At 41.4% G+C, this 21,270-nt stretch overlaps 1 long non-coding RNA gene across 1 annotated transcript in view; it reads right to left on the bottom strand.

Moving 5' to 3' along the window:
- Nucleotides 1–291: 291 nt before the first annotated feature.
- LOC144338083 (uncharacterized) overlaps nucleotides 292–21,270 on the bottom strand; it is a 36,976-nt gene continuing 15,997 nt past the window's right edge. Inside the window, exons 4-5 of the long non-coding RNA XR_013411892.1 lie at nucleotides 1,754–1,931; nucleotides 292–991 (exon numbers count right to left, since the gene is read on the bottom strand). This is a non-coding gene — a long non-coding RNA (uncharacterized LOC144338083). The remainder of the gene's footprint in view (nucleotides 992–1,753; nucleotides 1,932–21,270) is intronic.

Below are 21,270 nucleotides of genomic sequence, written 5' to 3'. Positions count from 1 at the left end.
ATTCAAAACAGAAAGACTTGCCTTGCCATTGCTGCCTTGAAGATGGATGGAACCATATGGTAAGGAATACAGGTGGCAGCTGGAAGCTCAGAGCAGTCCCCAGATACTAACCAGCAGGGAAATGGAGACCTCAGTCCTACAGCCACAAGGAACTAAGTCCTGCCAACACAACAATAAACATGGGAGAGGATTTTTCTTCAGAGTCTCCAAATGAGAACTCAGTCTGACACTTTGATTTCAGCCCCAACACGCCCTGAGCTGATCTACAGAACTGTAAACAAAACAAGTGGGGTTTTTTAATTTGTCTTTATTGTGATAAAACATACCTAACATAAAGTTTACCACTTTAACCATTTTCAAGTGTAAAAGTTCAATGTCATTAATTACATTCACATTGTTGTGCAACCATCACCACCATCCATCTCTGGGACTCTTTCACTACCCCAAACTAAAACTGTCCCCACTAAACAATATTTTCCCATTTCCCCCTCTCCCCAGCTCCTTACAACCACCATTTTACTGTCTCTCTGAATTTAACTTCTCTAGGTACCCCATATAAATAGAATCCTACAGTATTTGCCCTTTTGTGTCTGGTCTTACTTCACATGTTGTCAAGGTTAATCCATGTTGTACCATGTGTCAGAAATTTTTTCCTTTTTAAGGCTCAATTAATATTCTATTGTATCTATACACATTTTATACATACACCTATCAGTGAACATTTGGGTCACTTCTGCGTCCAGAATTCGTGGGTTCTTGGTCTTGCTGACTTCAAGAATGAAGCCGCAGACCCTCATAGTGAGTGTAACAGTTGTTAAAGATGGTGTGTCCAAAGTTCCTTCCTTCAGATGATCAGATGTCTCTGGACCTTCTTCCTTCTGGTGGGTTAGTGGTCTTACTGACTTCAGGAGTGAAACTGCAGATCTTCACAGTGAGTGTTACAGCTCATAAAGGCAGCATGTACCCAAACAGTAACCAGCAACAAGATTTACTGTAAAGGGCAAAAAAACAAGTCTTTCACAGTGGAAGGGTACCCAAGGGGACTACCACTGCTGCCTCAGGCAGCCTGCTTTTATTCCCTTATCTGATCCCACCCACATCCTGCAGATTGGTCCATTTTACAGAGAGCTGATTGGTCCATTTTGACAGGGTGCTGACTGGTGCATTTACAATCCCTGAGCTAGATACAGAGTGCTGATTGGTGTATTTACAATCCTGTAGCTAGACATAAAAGTTCTCCAAGTCCTCACCAATTCAAAAGCCCAACTGGCTTCGCCTGGTGGATCCCACACCGTTGCCGGGAGCAGAGGTACCCGCCAGTCCCGCGCCCTGAGCCTGCACTTCTCAGCCCGCCCTCCTCAGCCCACACTCCTCAGCTTGCAGTCCTCAGCCCTTGGGTGGTAGATGGGACTGGGTGCCAGGGAGCACGGGGCAGCAGCCGTCTGGGAGGCTCGGGCTGCCTGAGAGCCCACCCCCCGGGGGGCTTGGGCATGGCAGCCGCAGGTCCCGATCCTTGCCCCACCGGGGAGGCGGCTGAGGCTGAGAGAATTTGAGTGCGGCGCCGGCAGGCCGGCAGTGCTGCGGGACCCGGTGCACCCTCAGCAGCTGCTGGCCCGGGTACTAAGCCTTTCACTGCCCAGGGGCTGGCGGGGCCGACCAGCCGTTCTGAGTGTGTGGCCCGCCGAACCCGCGCCCACCCTGAACTCACGCTCGCCCGCAGCCCCAGTTCCCGCCTGCGCCTCTCCCTCCTCACCTTGCCGCAAGCAGAGGGAGCTGGCTCAGGCATTGGCCAGTCCAGAGAGGGGCTCCCACAGCGCAGCCACGGGCTTAAGGGTTCTTCAGGCGTGGCCAGACCAGACACCGAGGCTGAGGAGGCCCTGAGAGCGAGCAAGCTCCCCAGCACATTGTCACCTCTCACTTCCACCTGTTGGCTATTGTAAGTAATGCTGTTTGAACGTGGCTGTGCAGATACCTGTTTCAGTCCCTGCTTTCAATTATTTTGGGAATACACCCAGAACTGGAATTGTTGGATTTTATGATTATTTTTATTTTTATTTTTTTAGGAACTACCATACTGTTTTTCATAGCAGCTGAATAGGTGTTGCTTTAAACTCCTTAATCTGTGCTAATTTAGTATGCGACAATTTAAAAAAACACACAAACAATACACTTTGGTACTCTTAGCCCTAGAGGTAGTAACTGCTTCATACATCCACTATTCCAATATTATTTTACTTTACCTCTGTTAGTAAATCCCCTGTACGAGTTAATTATCCTTTATGAAATTTTCCCTATTCAAATTACTGGCATAATTTGTGTCTCCTGACTGGTACCTAACTGATGCAGTCTTTAAAAAAACACTGTGTTCTACATGGAAGTTAATTTAGAGAACTGGTTACACAGCCCTGACATACACCACTACCTCAGCAACATCCACTCATTTTCAATTGTAAGTTCACAACAGTGTTCATTTGTTTGGGTGTTTTGGGGGGTGTAATTGAGAGATCTAACCTCTGTGATTTTCAGTATTCGTATGTTTAAATAGTATATTGAAAATAAGGATATCACAGTATTCTAAAGAAAAGAGATTTTGTCGTACAGTGAGTAAAATTCAAGTTTTATCTGGATTTACAAAAAAAAAAAGAACAAAGGAAGAAAGAGAAAGAAACCCTGAGTTGTATCATTTCCATCTTTCTATTAGATTACTTGGAATTGTTATTTGTGTTCAAAATTTAAAACAATGAAATGGCATAAACTATGAAATGCAATTATTTTTTGGTAAATCTAAATTTTAAGTCACATATTAATATTTTATTGAATTTGAGTAATATAGTAATTCATATTTCATACTTTTAAAAGTAATTCATACTTTTTAAAATTAATTGTTCATTTTAGATGAGTATAAATTAACAGTAATGAGTACTACTGATTATGATCCTTACAGTAAATAATTTTGTCACATAAAGGAGGGAGGTGTTAAAAAATCATCTACTCTGAGTTTCAAATTACCATTGGGTGTAGGTACACCCAATAACAGCAATGTTAGGTTTGTACTCACTGTATTGTTATAAATATTGCTTTGTCTTTATTCAATAAATTAAAATAATTTTAAATCAGATAGCACAAAGACATATAGAATAGGTCTAATTCTAACTTCTAAATCTCCTTCTCTAATGGTGTCCTTTCTAACTTAATTTCTTTCAGCTCTTCTGTGAAGGTACTTTGTTTCAAGCTTTGCTCTTCAGACAAAACAGCAGCCCTGGAGTTTTCAGTCACCTAAACCCTCCTCCTCTTGTCTGCTTCTTCTAAAATAAAATGAAAGAACTTAATTTTCCCAGAAAGAAAGTGATGGAAGAGTAGAGAGCCTTCTTCATACACAATTTCTAGCCACAGTCCCTTTGAGAAACGACTGGTTTTTCTCAAATGCCCCCCACCTCCTCTCTGTGCCTATCTGAAGACCCAGCTGTTCCCCAATCCCTTGCCGTATCAGGCCATAAACCCCTAGGGCAGGCGTACATGAACCCTAGAGCAAGATTCATAAACTAAGTACTCATATGTTGACTGACTACCATGGCAATGAGACCTGAGCCCTATTAGACCCTAAGCCGCTCCACCTGCAAACTCCACTGGACCCCCCTACAGCATGGAGGACTGTCAATTCTGAATTATTTCTCTGTGTTACCTTGAATTTCATTAGTTTCCTCAAAACACCTATTTTGAATTATCTGTCTGAAATGTCACATAGCTCTGTCTCTCCAGAATTGATCCCTGATGGCTTATTTAGTTCATTTGGTGAGATCATGTTTTACTGGGTAGTCTTGATGCTTGTGGATATTTGTCAGTGTCTGGGCATTGAAGAATTAGATATTTACTATAATCTTCACAGTATGGACTCATTTGTACCTGTCCTTCTTGGGAAGGCTTTTCAGGTATTTGAATGGACTTTGGTATTGTGATCTGAATTTTAGTCACTGCCAGATTACATGCATTAGCGGATACCCTAACTCTAGTAATTGTTCTTGGATAAGATCTGGAAGAATTTTCTGGTTTACTAGGTAGAGACTCTTATTCTCTTCCCTTGCTTTCTTCCAAACAAATGGAGTCTCTATCTCTGCGTGTGTGTGCTGAGCTGCCTAGAGCTGGGGTGACACAAGTAGCCCTGTGGCCACCACCAATGGGACTGTGAGGGGTCAGACCTGAAGCCAGGACAGCATTGGGTCTCACCCAAGGCCCGCAGTAACCACTGCCTAGCTACCACCTATGTTTGTTCAAGGCCTTAGGGCTCTACAATACAACCAGCAGGTGGTGAAGCTAGTCAGGCTTGTGTCCTTCCCTTCAGGGAAACACATTTCTCATGGACCCTGGTGGTTTCAGAGGTGCTGTCTGGAGCCACGACCTACAGTTGGAAACCTTAGGAATCTACCCAGCACTCTGTTCTACTGTGGCCTTAAATAGGAGGTAGAGAGAGAGAGAGATGGGGTAGAAATTTTATTCAAAGGGATAACAACAGAGAACTTCCCAAACCTAGAGAAAGATATCAACATTCAAGTATAAGAAGATCATAGAACACCAAGTAGATGTAATCCAAATAAGACTATTTCAAGGCATTTAGTATTCAAGGCATTTAAATTCCCAAAGATCAAGGATAAAGAAAGGATCCTGGTGGGGCGCAGTGGCTCACGCCTGTGATCCCAGCACTTTGGGAGACCAAGGCGGATGGATCATGAGGTCAGGAGATTGAGACAATCTTGGCTAACACAGTGAAACCCCGTCTCTACTAAAAATACAAAAAATTAGCCAGGTGTGATGACGGGCACCTGTAGTCCCAGCTACTTGGGAGGCTGAGGCAGGAGAATGGCATGAACCCAGGAGGCGGAGACTGCAGTGAGCCGAGATCATGCCACTGCACTCCAGCCTGGGCAACAGAGAGAGACTCCGTCTCAAAAAAAAAGAAAAGTATCCTAAAAGCAGCAAGAGGAAAGAAACAAATAACATACAGTGGAGCTCCAATACATCTGGTGGCAGACTTTCAGTAGAAACTTTACAGACCAGGAGAGAGCAACATAACATATTTAAAGTGCTAAAGAAAGAAAACTTTTATCCTAGAATAGTACATCCAATTAAAATATAAATCAAACATAAAGGAGAAATAAAGCCTTTCCCAGACAAACAAAAGCTAAGAGATTTTATCAACACAAGACCAGTCTTATAAAAAAAGTTACAAAAATTTTTTCAATCTGAAAGAAAAAATGTTAATTAGCAGTAAGAAATAATATGAAGATATGAAACTAACTGCTAAGAGTAGCTACACAGAAAAACATACAATATTGTAACACTGTAATTGTGGTATATAAGCTATTCAGATCTTGAGTAGAAAGACTAAAATATGAACTGATGAAAAATAATAACTACAACTTTTCAAGACACAGGCAATACAATAAGATATAAATAGAAGCAACAAAACATTTAAAAGCAGGGCAATGAAGTCAAAGCGTAGAGTTTTTATTACTTTTCTCTGCTTGTTTGTTTATGCAATCAGTGTTGTCATCAGATTAAAATAATGGGTTATAAGATATTATTTGCAAGCCTAATGATAACCTTACATCAGAAGATATACGGTGGATACACAAAAAATAAAACACAAAAATTAAAACATACCACCAGAAAAAATCACGTTTACTGGAAGGATGACAGGAAAGAAAGAAGGAAGAGACAACAACAAAACAACCAGAAAACTAATAACAAAATGGCAAGAGGAAGTCATTACTTATCAATAATAACCTTGAATGTAAATGGACTAAACTCTCCAGTCAAATGACATAGAGTGGCTGAATGGATTTAAAAAAAAAAAAAAAGACCCAATTATCTGTTGCCCGCAAGAAGCACACTTCACCTGTAAGACACACATAGACTGAAAATAAAGGAATGGCAGAAGATATTCCATGCAAATGGAAACCAAAAAAGAGCAGGAGCAGCTATACTTGTATCAGACAAAAACAGATTTCAAGACAACACCTATAAAAAGAAACAAAAAAAAATTATTGTATAATGATAAAGGGTGAATTCAACAAGAGGATATACCAATTGTAAGTATATATGCACCCAACACTAGAGCACCCAGATATACAAAGTAAATGTTAGTGCTAAAGAAAGAGACCCCAATCCAATAACAGTTGGAGACTTTAACACCCCACTTTCAGCATTGGATAGATCTTCCAGATAGAAAATCAATAAAGAAATATCTAATTTATCTGCACTATAGACCAAATAGACCTAACAGATATTTATAGAACATTTCATCCAGTGGTTGCAATACACATTCTTCTTCTCAGCATATAGATTATTCTCAAGGATTGACCATATACTAGGCAACAAAACATGTCTTTAAAAATTCAAAAAAAATAAAATTATATCAAATATCTTCTCTAACTACAGTGGAATAAATCTAGAAAGATGTAATAAGAGGAATTTTGGAAACTATACAAAACACATGGAAATGAAACAATATGCTCTTGAATGACCAATGGGCCAATGAAGAAATTAAGAGGGAAACTGGAAAAGTTCTTGAAACAAATGACAGTGGAAACACAACGTACAAAACCTATGGGATACAGCAAAAGCAGTACTAAAAGGGAAGTTTATAGCTATAAGCACCTATATCAGAACAGTAGAAAAACTTCAAATAAATAACCTGACAATGCATCTTAAAGAACTAGAAGAGCAAAAGTAAACCAAACCCAAAATTAGTGGAGAAAAGAAATAATAAAGATCAGAGCAGAAATAAATGAAATTAAAACAAAGAAAACAATACAGAAGATAGGTGAAATGAAAAGTTGGGGTCTTTTTAAAAAATTGACAAGCCTCTAGCCAGAGTAAGAAAAAAAGAGAGAAGATCCAAATAAAATTGGAGATGAAAAGGGGACTTTAGAACTGATACTGCAGAAATTCAAAGGATCATCAGAGGCTACTATGAGCAACTTCATGCCAATAAATTGGAAAACCTAGAATAAATTAATAAATTCCTAGATACATGCAACCTACCAAGATAGAACCATGAAGAAATCCAAAACCTGAACAGACCAATAACAAGTAATGAGATCAAAGCCATAATAAAAAGTATTCTAACAAAGAAAAGCCCTGAACCTGATGGCTTCATTGATGAATGTTACAAACATTTAAAGACGAGCTAATATCAATTCTGTTTAAACTATTCTGAAAAAATAGAAGAAGGGGGAGTACTTCCAAACTGATTACAAAGGCCAGTATTTCCCTGATACTAAAATCAGACAAAGACACATAAACAAAAACAAAACTACAGATCAATATCCCTGATGAACATTGATGCAAATATCCTCAACAAAATACTAGCAAACTGAATTCAACAACACATTAAAAAGATCATTCATCATGACCAAGTGAGATTTTTCCCAGAGATACAAGGATGCTTCAACATATGCAAATCAACCAGTGTGATACATCATATCAACAGAATGAAGGACAAAAACCCTATGATCGTTTCAATTGATGCTGAAAAAGCATTAGATAAAATTCAATATGTCCTCATGATAAAAACCCTCAAAAAACTGGGTATAGAAGGGACATACCTCAACACAGTAAAAGCCACATATGACAGACCCACAGCTAGTATAATTGTGGATGGGGAATAACTTAGAGCCTTTCCTCTAAGATTGGGAACATGACAAAGATGCCCATTTTCACCACTGTTATTCAACATAGTACTGGAAGTCCTTGCTAGAGCAATCAGATAAGAGAAGGAAGTAAAGGGCATCCAAATTGGAAATGAAGGAGTCAAATTATCCTTGTTTGCAGATAATAATTTGGAAAAACATAAAAACTCCATCAAAAAACTACTAAAACTAATAAATCGTTTATAAGTAAAGTTGCAGGACACAAAATCAACATACGAAAATTAGTAGCATTTCTGTATGTCAACAGCAAACAATCTGAAAAAGAAATCAAGAAAGTAATTCCATTTATAATAGTTAAAAATAAAATAAAATATCTAGGAATTAACCAAAGAAGTGAAAGATGTCTACAATTAAAACTACAAAGCATTGATGAAAGAAATTTAAAAAGGACACAAAAAAATAAAAAGATATTCCATGTTCATGAATTGGCAGACTCAATATTGTTAAAATGTCCATACTATCCAAAGCAATCTACAGATTCAATGCAATCCTATCAAAATACCAATGACATTCTTCATAAAAATTTTAAAAACTGCAATCCTAAAACTTATGTGGAACTACAGAGGACCCAGAATACCCAACACTATCCTGAGCAAAAAGAACAAAACTGGAAGAATCACATTATCAGATTTCAAATTATTCTTTAGAGCTATAGTAACCAAAACAGCATGGTACTGGCATAAAGATAGAACAATGGAACAGAACAGAGAACCCAGAAACAAAACCATACATCTACAGTGAACTCATTTTTGACAAAAGTGCCAAGAACATACATTGGGGAAAAGACAGTCTCTTCAATAAGTGGTGCTGGGAAAACTAGACATCCATATAAAGAAGAATGAAACTGTACTCCTATCTCTCACCATATACAAAACCCAAAGTGGGTTAAAGACTTAAATCTAATACCTCAAACTATGAAACTACCACAAGAAAACATTGGGGAAACTCTTCAGGACATTGGACTGGATGAAGATTTCTTGAGTCATACTATTCAAGCACAGGCAACCACAGCAAAAATGAACAAATTGAATCACATCAATTTAAAAATCTTCTGCATAGCAAAGAAAACAATCAACTAAGTGAAGCGACAACCCCAAAATTGGAAAAAAATGTTTGCAAACTATCCATCTGACAAGGAATTAATAACCGGAATATATAAGGAGCTCAAACAACTGTAGAAAAAAAATCTAATTATCCAATTTAAAAATGGGCAAAAGATCCAAATAGTTCTCAAACGAAGATATGCAAATGGCAAATAGATATATGAAAAAGTGCTCAACATCACTGGTCATCAGAGAAAAGCAAATCAAAACTACAATGAGATATCATCTCACCCCAGTTAAAATGGCTTTTATCGAGACAGGCAATAACAAATGCTGTCAAGGAGATGGAAGAAACGTAACTCTAGTACACTGTTGGTGAAAATGTAAATTAGTACAATCAGTATGGTGAACAGTTTGGAGGTTCCTCAAAAAACTAAAAATAAAACTACCATATGATCTAGCAACCCACTACTAGGTATATACGCAAAATAAAGGAAATTAGTACATTGAAGAGATATCTGCACTCCCATGTTTGTTGCAGCACTGTTCACCATAACCAACATTTGGAAGCAACCTGAGTGTCCATTAACAGATGAATGGATAAAGAAAACGTAGTACATATATGTAGTGGAGGACTATGCAACCCTATAAAAGAATGATATCCTGTCGTTTGCAGCAACATGGATGGAACTGGAGGTCATTATGTTAAGTGAAATAAGCGAGGCACAGAAAGGCAAATTTAACATGTTCTCACTTATTTGTAGGAGCTAAAAATTAAAACAGTTGAACTCATGGGGACAGAGAACAGAATGATAGTTACCAGAGGGGGGGAAGGGTAGTAGGGGGTTGGTTAATGGGTACAAAAATATAGTTAAATGGACTGAATAAGATCTAGTATGATAGAACAACAAGATGACTACAGTCAACAATAACGTATATTTTCAAATAACTAAGAGTTAAATCGGATTGTTTGTGACACAAAGAAAGGACAAATGCTTGAGGTGATGGAGATCCCGTTTACCCTGATGTGCTTATTACGCATTGTCTGCCTGTATCAAAATATCTTGTGTGCCACATAAATATATAGTTACTATGTGCCCACAAAAATTAAAAATTTAAATTAAAAAAAACTATTCAGGGAAAAAAGCAATAAAAATACAAATAAAAGGCAATACAGAATAACAACTATTTACATAGCATTTGCTTTGTATTAGGTAATATAAATAATTTAGAGATGATTCAAAGTATCCAGAAGGGTTGCATAAGTTATGCAAATACTGCACCATTTTACATAAGACACTTTAGCATGCATAGGTTTTGGTAACCAAAGAGGTCCTGAAACGAATGCCCTACAGATACCAAGGGACAACTCTAGAAATGATTCTTAAACATACAAAAAGGTGATCATTTCATTCATAATTTAATTTTTTTTCTTTTTTCTTTTTTTTTCCAGAGTCAGTGTCTTTCTCTGTTGCCCAGGCTGGAGTGCAATAGCACAATCATAGCTCATTGCCACCTCCAGCTCCTGGGCTCAAGAAATCTTTTTACCTTAGCCTCCTGAGTAACTGGGACTACATGCATGCATCCAGATTATTTTTTAATTTTTTGGTAGAAATGAGGGTGTCTCTATGTGTCCTACCTCGTCTCAAACTCCTAGGTTCAAAAAGTCCTCCTGCCCTGGCCTCCCAGAGCACTGGGATTACAGGCATGAGTCACCACACCCAACCCATCTGAAAGTTTGGTAATGCACTGATAAGGTTTGGGAAAACAGGCTGGTGAGAAGGTAAATTGATATAACTCCTTGCAGGAATTAGACAGTATCTATAAATTACAAGCACTTTTAATTTTTGAGCCACCGATGCTACTCCTAGGAATGTAACCATCTGATATGATTGCACATGTGTGAAAATATTTAAGTACAAGGATATTCAGGCCGGGCACGGTGGCTCAAGCCTGTAATCCCAGCACTTTGGGAGGCCGAGACGGGGGGATCACGAGGTCAGGAGATCCAGACCATCCTGGCTAACACGGTGAAACCCCGTCTCTACTAAAAAACACAAAAAAACTAGCTGGGCGAGGTGGCGGGCGCCTGTAGTCCCAGCTACTCGGGAGGCTGAGGCAGGAGAATGGCGTAAACACGGGAGGCGGAGCTTGCAGTGAGCTGAGATCCGGCCACTGCACTCCAGCCTGGGTGACAGAGCGAGACTCCGTCTCATAAAAAAAAAAAAAAAAAAAAAAAAAAAAAAAAAAAAATTCACTACAGCATTGTCTGATGTAGCAAAAATTCAGAAACAACCCACTTCCTAACGGGAGACCTACAGTCACACAGTGGAATAATACACAACCATTTAAATAAAAGGAGAAGTCGGATCAATGAAACAATACCAAGACATTTTATTAAATGAAAAAATAATAACAATAAAGTGTGAAAGTGTGTGTGTGATTAATGACAAAGTCATGTTAGTAATGATCATTTAATAATTGGTAATAATCTTTGTTACTTTTTTTTTTTTTCTTGAGACAGAGTCTCGCTCTGTTGCCCAGGCTGGAGTGCAGTAGCATGATTTCAGCTCACTGCAACCTCCGACTCCCAGGTTCAAGCAATTCTCCGGCCTCAGCTTCCCCAGTAGCCAGGATTACAGGCACGTGCCACCACGCCCATCTAAACTTTTTGTCTTTTTAGTAGAGATGGGGTTTCACCATTTTGGCCAGACTGGTCTCAAATTCCTCACCTCAGGCGATCCACCCACCTCGGCCTCCCAAAGTGCTGTCATTATTTTCTTGGTTCAAAGTTCAGGTCTAAAATAAATAATTAAAAAATTTTAAAAAATAAATTTGAAAATTTCCATTTTAGGGATTTTCAAACTCAATATATAGCAGATATATACTTGTATTTTACAGATAACTCTGGAAAGATGCACACACACAAAATAAAAACTGAATACAGAGGTAATCAGTAGTTTTGGTCCTTCTGGGGACATTAGGAGAGTGAGGTTCTGGGAGTTAGAAATGAAAAGTAAACTCACTTTTCTCCTTATGCCTTTATGCCTTTTTATACTGTTTGATTTTTATTTATTTATTTATTTTTAAGTTTTTTTGAGACAGAGTCTCACTCTGCTACCCAGGCTGGGTAGCATGATCTCAGCTCACCGCAACCTCTGCCTCCCGGGTTTAAATGATTCTCTTGCCTCAGCCTCCCAAGTAGCTGGGATTAAAGGTGCGCACAACCACACCGGGCTAATTTTTTTATATTTTAGTAAAGATGGGGTTTCGCCATGTTGGCCAGACTAGCCAAACTCCTGACCTCAGGTGATCCACCTGCTTCGGCCTCCCAAAGTGCTGGGATTACAGACGTGAGCCACCACACCTGGCCACTGTTTAATTCTTTTACCATGCAAACATTGCCTTCCTCAAAACAAACAAGATGTAAAATAAAAAATAAAGGCTACGCAAAACCACTTTTCTGCACCAATGTCCTTACCTTACAGATGGAAAACTTAGACCAAATAAGAGAAAGCTCCCTCTGGGCACAAAGCCTCTGGCTGTCACGGCAGGGGGGACCCCTCCCCAAGAGCTCCCAGAGCCCTTTGTTCTTCTCTGGATTGGAGCATTGACCACGTGTTGTTGCCAATATTCTCATGCCTTGTCCATCTCTGTGCCTTCAGTACTGGCCCACAGGATGCACACTACACAATTTCAGGAGGTACCATTCACATCTGCTACTATTTAACTGATGTTCTCTGGATTTGTGCAGTGCACAACCTGTGTTAACTATGTACAGTTTCCCTGCCCACATTTCCAGTAGTTCAGTGGGGAAGATAAATTAAACAAAGCAGCATATATTTCTTTTCATTGGAATTAAGGCAACAACAACAACAAAAAGAGCATGTTGCTAAGACAGAGAAAAAACGGAGGGATCTGTTTTGAGTTTCACAAAAGTCGTTCTGAGAAAGTGATATTTATAGTTATAGTAATAGTTATTTATTTATTTATTTGTTTATTTGATACGGGGTCTCACTCTATTGCCCAGGATCCAGGGCAGCGGTGTGATCACAGCTCACTGCAGCCTTGACCTCCCAGGCTCAAGCAATCCGGCCTCAGCCCCTCAAGTCACTGGGACCACAGGCACACACCACCACGCCCAGCTAATTTTTGTGCCTTTTGCAGAGACAGGGTTTCGCCATGTTGCTCAGGCTGGTCTTGAACTCCTGGACTCAAGTGATCCACCCTCCTCGGTCGGCCAAAGTACTGGGATTACAGGTGTGAGCCACCACACCCAGCCAGAAAGTTATATTTAAACCAAGACCTTGCATTCATCAGGAATTTTATTTAGTTGATAGTAACGGAGGCTGGACTTAGTAGCTTTAGTAAAACAGAGCTGCTTTTTTCCTCATTCCACAGGAAATCAGAAAGTAGGCAACCCAGGACTGATTTGGGAGTTCAAGTGGTTATCAGGAACCCCAGCCCCCTTCTGTCTTTCTGCTCCATACCCCTTAGCATGTGGTTTTCATCCTCAAGATTGTCTCATGGTCCAAGATGGTTGCCAGAGCTCCAGCCACTACATCTGCATCACAGACAACAACATGGGGCAAGGACATTAGAGACATAAGGGACGCCTCCCCAGTCCACTTAAGGAGCTGACCATAAGTTTCACAAAATATTCCACATCCATCTCATTGGCCCAAAACTAGTTATGCGAATATAGCACACTGCAAGAGAGGCTGGGGCATGTGAGCTCTAAAGAGTTGCCCAGGGTTATTACCAAAAAGGGGAAATTATGATTGAGAGTTAATACATAGCCTCTGTTATGGACTGGGAGAATAAACAGGAGATACTTAAGTGAAAGTGTTGTGGGGAGCAGGTTCCAGGCAAAGGGAACAGCAAATACAAAGGATCCAACAGAATGAGGTTGGGCCGGGGCACAGTGGTTCACGCCTGTAATCCCAGCACTTCGGGAGGCCAAGGCAGAAGGATCACTTGCGCCCAGGAATTTGAGACCAGCCTGGGCAATATAGAGAGATCCCATCTCTACAAAAAAAAAAATACCAAAAATAAATAAATAAATAATAGCCAGCCATGGTGGTATGTGAATAAAAATAAATTTTAAAAATATTCTTGCCTAGGCTGGAGTGCAGTGGCACAATCTTGGCTCACTTCAGCCTCGACCTCCCAGGCTCAGGTAATCCTCCCATCTCAGCTTCCTGAGTAACTGGGACTACAGGCACATACCACCATGGCTGGCTAATTTTTCAAAAATTAAAAAAAAAAAACATATTTTAAAATAAAATAAACTTTAAAATATTCAAAACTAAAAATAAAATTTAAAAATATTTTTGAATATTTTAAATATAGTGGGCCGGGCACAGTGGCTCATGCCTGTAATCCCTGCATTTTGAGAGGCTGAGGCAGGTGCATCACCTGAAGTGAAGACCAGCCTGGCCAACATGATGAAACCCCATCTCTACTAAAAATATAAAAACTTAGCTGGACGTGGCGCCGCACTCCTGTAATCCCAGCTGCTCAGGAGGCTGAGGCAGAAGAATCACTTGAACCCAGGAGGCGGAGGTTGCAGTGAGCCGAGATTGCGCCACTGCACTCCACCCTGAGCAATAAGGGCAAAACTCCATCTCAAAAAAATAAAATAAAAAATAAATAAACATATATATTTAAGGAGTCAGGTTCTGTCTCAAATTTGAATATTTAAAATATTCAAAACTTTATATTTTAATAAAATTAAAAATAATTTTTATTCAAAAATAAAAATAAAGGAATAAAAAGGAGGAGGTTTGTCTGTTCTCAGAACTGAAAGGAGGCCGGCATGGTTGGAGCACATTCAATGTGAGAAGATGAGGAACCAGGGGAAGGAGAAATACCCAGCCTCTCAGGCACCTCCCCAAACCTAGCTGCATACCTTCCGCTCTGGGCAAAGCCCTGGCATCAAACAGACCCATGTTCATATTCCAACATCACCTCTTAAAAACCGAGAACCCTCAGGTAAGTCTTTTAACTTACCTGAGCCTCCACTTCCTTACCTGTAAAACAAGAATTATACCTGTATAATTTCTTATTTGAATAAGAATTGGAATAATAGATTTCTTATGTGAATTAAATGAGATAATGCATATCTCATAAGAAACCTATAGATTTCTTATGTGAATTAAATGAGATAATGCATATCTCATAAGAAACCTATAGATTTCTTATGTGAATTAAATGAGATAACACATATAAGGAGGTTAGCACAGCGCCTAACACACATTGAGCACACATTATTATTGATTCACTACACTTTGACCATGAAGACTTATGTGATTGTGGCCTTGTCAACAGTCAAGGTTGTAACTCCAGGCTCCAGCAAGTACACTGGCACATAGTTAGTGCTCAAAAGTTTGGTATGGGACAGGCACAGAGGCTCAAGCCTGTAATCCCAGCACTTTGGGAGGCTGAGGCAGGCAGATCATTTGAGGTCACGAGTTCGAGACCTGCCTGCATGGTGAAACCCCATCTCTACTAAAATCACACACACAAAAAAGAAAATTAGCCAGGTATGGTGGTGCATACCTGTAATTCCAGCTACTTAGGAGGCTGAGGCACAAGACTCACTTGAACCCAGGAGGCAGAGGTTGCAGTGAGCCACGATCTCGCCACTGTACTCCAGCCTGGGCAACAGAGCAAGATTCCATCTCAAAACAAAAAAACAATAGCTGGGTGCGGTGGGGCATGCCAGTAGTCCCAGCTGCTCAAAAGACTGAAGCTGGAGGCTTGGTGGAGCCCAGGAGCTTGAGTTCATCCTGGGCAACATAGCAAGACCCCATCACAAAAAAATAAGAAGTAAAAGAATAACGCAAAATAAAACATCGTTTAAAATGATAGGTGTTACTATTGTGGCTCTTGGTGAGGACAACAGATGGCTTATCAGAATTTCTTCCAGTGCCTCTCTTGGCCTCCCCACCATGCCAGGCAACCACGGATACATCCAATCTTCGGCTTACCAACTGCAAACTAGAAAGCCGGGTCCCAGGATGGAAAGTGCCACCCTAAATTGCTAACAGGCGCCCTGGGTGCCTGGCAAGAGCCTCAAACACTCTCTCTACTTTGCTCAGGCTCTCGGAGTGAATCAGCTCAGGCTGTGATGCAGAAACGCTTACTGCTCTGAACTCGAATAAAGCTCACACTCAGACTCCAGGAACCACCGTCTTTTATATCCCCATCGATCCTCTAAGCCTATTTTTATGATTCCTCTTCCCAGTGAGTGTTGTGTATATTTTTGGACTGTGTTCCTCTCATAAATAAATAAATGTGTAGGTAAATACTAATAAGAGCTAGCATTTATTAAGTGCTTGGCGTGGTGCCAGGGATGGTGCTGAGGGGTTTTGCCTGTGACTTTATTTCAGCCTCATGATGACCTAATGAAACTGGCACCATAATGATCCGCATTTTACAGGAGAGGAAACTGAGACTCAGAGGGATGAGGTCATTTGTCATTTCTCCCCAAAAAGGGGCAGAACAGGGATTTGACCTCAAGGCTGTCCAGTCCAAAGCCCCGATGACCGAGTTCTGAGTAGCTCGTGTGGACATGAACCCAAACTTCATCTCACTTCCTAACTGCCTTCCTTCCTTCGGCCCCCACTAATTAAGCTTCTGCCGTCAATGCCAAGCCAGACAGGGAAATGCTAAGTGCTCAAACTAAGCTGATGATTTGAAAATGCCAATAGTCCTTCATTTCTGCTGACCACCCTGAGCCTGGGGCCAGCTCACTCCTGAGCCTGGGATCCAGAACAATGTAATGGATGAGCCGCGAGTTGAGCAATGCTTTGTGCCACTCGGGAGTGACTCGGGCTGGGAACATCTCAGTAGTCAGCGTGTTAATTACAACTGCCCAAATGAGGCTCATTCATCCATTAATACCAATGAGGCAGCTCCAGAAGGCAGAGGCAAGATGACTCGCACTCATGAATCTTGCTCATTGCAGATTCCACAACCACCATGGCCTGGCCACCCAGGCTACATCTTCATTGTTATCAAATTATTTGTACTTCCCCTGCAAGTCTCTCCAATTTTCACCCCATCCTTTCCCAAAGAAGGCCCCAAGCGAAAGGCAGCATGCCTGGCACAAAAGACATGGGCTTCAAAGCTTGAGAGATTCAGTCGAATCCTGGCTCTGCCACTGACCAACAGAGTGACCTCAGGCAGGTCATTTCATGTCTCCGGGCCTCGGTTATCCCATCTGTCAAATGGGGCTAAGCACTTCCACGTCTCTTTCATGTTCATAGTGGGAGCTAGAAGATGTGATATCTAAATGTCCCAGCTTGTAGCAAGGCTCAGCGCATAGTAGCTGTTGTTATTTATTGTATCATTAGAAGGCTTGGATCACTTTCACATCATTTCCGCCAGCGCGTTGGGGTTTATGGAATGGTAGCTATCATGTGACTGGAGAGTGATTCTCAAATTTCAGTGCACCGGGATGCTTGTTGCAAATACAAGGATCTGAAGCCCCCAGCCATTCTGATTCCAGAGTGGAGCTAAAGACCGCGTGTTTGGTAACCACCTCGAGGTTTAAGGCTTCCAGACAGCGGTTCTCAGCCCTGCCTACACATTGGGATCACGGGGAAGGGGAGAAAGGAAGTGGCGGAGATGGGGGGAAGAGGTTTAGTTTTTGGGTTTTTTTAATGCCTGGATCCTAACTGCAGAAATTCTGATGTGCTGGGGCTCTTGTGTGGCTGGGATATCAGGAATTTTTTTTTTTTAAACCTCCCCAGATGATTCTAATGTGCAACCAGGGCTGAGACCTGCTGCTATCAGCCAGTGGTTCTCAGAGTGTGGTCCAGGGACCCATGCATCGGCATCAGGCTCACTGGGAACATGTTAGAAATGCACATTTTCCATCTGTCCTGCCTCAACCTGCTGATTCAGAGACTCTTGGGTGGGACTTAGCACTGACTTATAAAGCTCTCAAAGGAATTCTTTTTTTTTTTTTTTTTTTTTTTGGATACAAGGTCTGGCTCTGTCACCCAGGCTGGAATGCAGTGGTGCAATCACAGCTCACTGCAGCCTCGACCTCCTGGGTTCAGGTGATCCTCCCATGTCAGCCTCCTGAGTAGCTGGGACTACAGGCTTGAACCACCATGACTGGCTAATTTTTGGGTTTTTTTTTTTTCTTTTCATAGAGACAGGATCTCCATATGTTGCCTAGGCTGGTCTCAAACTCCTGGGTTCAAGCAATTCCCCCAGCCAGAGCATCCTAAAGTGCTGGGATTACAGGTATAAGCCACCAATGCCTGGCTTCCTGGGTGATTCTGACACACTCTTAAGTTTAAGAACTCCTGCTAAAAGGCCTGGCATCCCCCAAATTGCATGCTGATAAGAACCACTTGGGGAAGAGGTTTGTTATTGCTCTTTTTTCCCACCCTTTCTCTTTTGAACACTGTTGTGTCTTGATGTGAAGCTTGGAGCTTTGGCAGCCATCTTACAAACATGAGGTAAAAACCAAGGCTTCGCAGAGATGCCACCCCAGTGCCTCGCAGTCACTGAGTCACTGCCCCAACCTCTGACCCCCTACTTCCAAACTTCCCATTACCTAAATGCCTTGTGTAAGCTCCTATTATTTGAGTCGTCTCTTACTTGCAGTGGAACACATTTTTTATTGGTATAAGTATGCCCAACACAGTACGAGTGCATAGAACAACTTTAAAAGATCCCTGCCATAGGCTGGGTGTGGTGACTCGTGCTTATAACACCAGCACTTTGGGAGGTCATGAGGATCACTTGAGCCTAGGAATTTGAGACCAGCCTGGGTAACACAGTGAGAACCCCGTCTCTACAAAAATTAAAACAAAATTAACTGGGTGTGGTGGCATGTGCTTATAGTCCCAGCTACTCGAGAAGCTGAAGTGGGAGGATTGCTTGGGCCCAGGAGGTCAAGGCTGCAGTGGGCCATGATCACGCCATGGTGCTCCAGCCCAGGTGACAGAGCAAGACCCTCTCAAAAAGAAAAAAAAGAAAAAAGAAAATCCAGGACATAGATATAATACCTAAAATTTTACTTTGAATATTCTCAGAAAAAAACCAAACAGACTAAGTGTGGAGGGAGGAGTGGGGTCGATTTTGACTTTAAAAAATATTTAAGTTAAATTTTGAGAAATCCCTCTTAAGAAAAAATTTTGAATTTGGGCTATGGGGATAGATGAAATGAGATTGCAACGATTGATATCTACTAAATCTGGGCAATGTTGAATCTACACATACTACATATGGTTGTGGAAACTACCATCATAAAAAGTAAAAACAATTTTAAAAGATTAACTGTTTAAAAAAAAAAAAAAAAAAGTCTGGGCATGGCAGCTCACACCTGTAATCCCAGCACTTTGGGATACCAAGGCGGGCAGATCACCTAAGGTTGGGAGTTCAAAACCAGCCTGACCAATATGGTGAAACCCTGTCTCTGGTAAAAATACAAAAATTAGCCGGCCTGTGGTGGCCCATGCCTATAATCCCAGCTACTCAGGAGGCTTAGGTGGCAGAAGCGCTTGAATCCGGAAAGCAGAGGTTGCAGTGAGCCAAGATCATACCACTGCACTCCAGCCTGGGCCACAGAGGGAGACCCTGTCTCCAAAAACAAAAACACAAAAAAGACCAGCTCACTTCTCCCCTGGAGGCAGGGGAACCAGAAGAATTGGAGACTATCACTGAGAGTTGAGGACAAGACATCTGCATTACGAAATGAGTCCCTGTAGATTTCATCATCTCGAGAGCCCTCATCAGTGCCGATTAGGGAAACTGATTACCAGGAAAATTAGAGAACATTATGGCACAGTGGCAGTACTGAATGATGGCTTTGGCTTCCAGAAGTTCGAGTTCAGGTTCTTCCACTTATCAACTATGTGACCTTAGGCAAATGACTGACCTTTCTGAGCCTCAGTCACCCCTGCGGTGAATGGGGATAATAAAGATTCTCACCTCTTAGACAATTGCGAGAAAGAATGGAAATAATGTATGTATTTAAGAAATAGTAGCTGCTATGGTTATTATTTTATCTTTACTTATAAAGTCAAGAGTTGGCCGGAAGTGGTGGCTCATACTTGTAATCCCAGCACTTTTAGAGGACTGTTTGAGGCAAGGTGTTTGAGACCACCCTAGCCAACACAGGAAGACTCCGTCTCTAAATTAAATAAATCAATCCAGGCTGGGCATGGTGGCTCACGTCCGTAATCACAGCACTTTGGGAGGCTGAGGCGGGTGGATCACTTGAAGTCAGGAGTTCGGGACCAGCCTGGCCAACATGGTGAAACTCTATCTCTACTAAAAATACAAAAAATTAGCCAGGCATGGTGGCACACGCCTGTAATCCCAGTGACTGGGGAGGCTGAGGCAGAAGAATCACTTGAACCCAGGAGGCGGAGGTTGCAATGAGCCAAGATCACACCACTGCACTCCAGCTTGGGTGACAGAGCGAGACTCCATCTCAAAAAAATAAATAAATAACAGTAATAATAATAAAACCATATTCTCAGCCTTCCCTTGCCACCCTGAGAAGTGAGTGTTTGCCCTCATTTCTATATTGCTGAGCCCCAACCCCCCCACCATTCTGACCTTAGCTACCCTCTCCTCCCTATCCCAACCAGTATTAACATATAGCAAATATTCATTATATGCCAAGAACTGAGCTGGATGTTTACCTGGATTTACCTGGATTATCTCACTTAATCCTTGATGTTATTAGACCCATTTTACAGAGGAAGAAACTGAGGTTCAGAGAGGTTAAGATCATACAGCTATGAAGTGGGCTCTGAGACCAAGTGTACCTAATTCCTCAAAGTTCAGGTCATTTTTTTCCACCAACATAGATCTTGAGAGGTCGGAATAAAAGCCTTACCTACAACACTAGCCAACATTTGGGATCTACATACATGTATTATTACCCATTCATTTATCTTTTTTTTTTCTTTTTCTTTTCTTTTTTTTTTTTCTTTTTTTTTTTGGAGACAAGGTCTCACTTTGTCACCTAGGCTGGAGTGCAGTGGTACGATCATAGCTCACTGCAACCTCCACCTCCTGGGCTCAATCCATCCTCGCATCTCAGCCTCCTGAATAGCTGAGACTACAGGCGCATGCCACCACGCCCACCTAATTTTTTTATTTTTTTGGTAGAGACAGGGCTTCACCATGTTGGCCACCCTGGTCTTGAACTCCTGAGCTCAGGCAATCTGCCCACCATGGCCTCCCAAAGTGCTGGGATTAAGGATGTGAGCCACCGTGGCTGGCCCATTTACTTCCATTTTACAGATAAGAAAACTGAGTCCCAGGGTCTACCCCAGCAGCAAGGACTGACCACCTTTCCAATTCCACTTCTCATGCGCTGGGAGAGATCCAGAGATCTCTGGACTCTTGACCCAGTCCTCATTCAGCATCTTTCCCTTCCCCATCCTCCATCCTAACCCCAACGTCTCCATTTGCATCCCGGCCTGTGAAAGCTGACCAAGTGGCATAGTGGACAGGAACGGATGCAAGGATCAGAAAGT

This window comes from Macaca mulatta, chromosome 20 (genome assembly GCF_049350105.2).
Source record: "Macaca mulatta isolate MMU2019108-1 chromosome 20, T2T-MMU8v2.0, whole genome shotgun sequence".
Taxonomy (NCBI): Eukaryota; Metazoa; Chordata; class Mammalia; order Primates; family Cercopithecidae; genus Macaca; species Macaca mulatta.
Note: the sequence above shows the minus strand (reverse complement) of the source record. Positions and strands in the feature narration are given on the sequence as shown.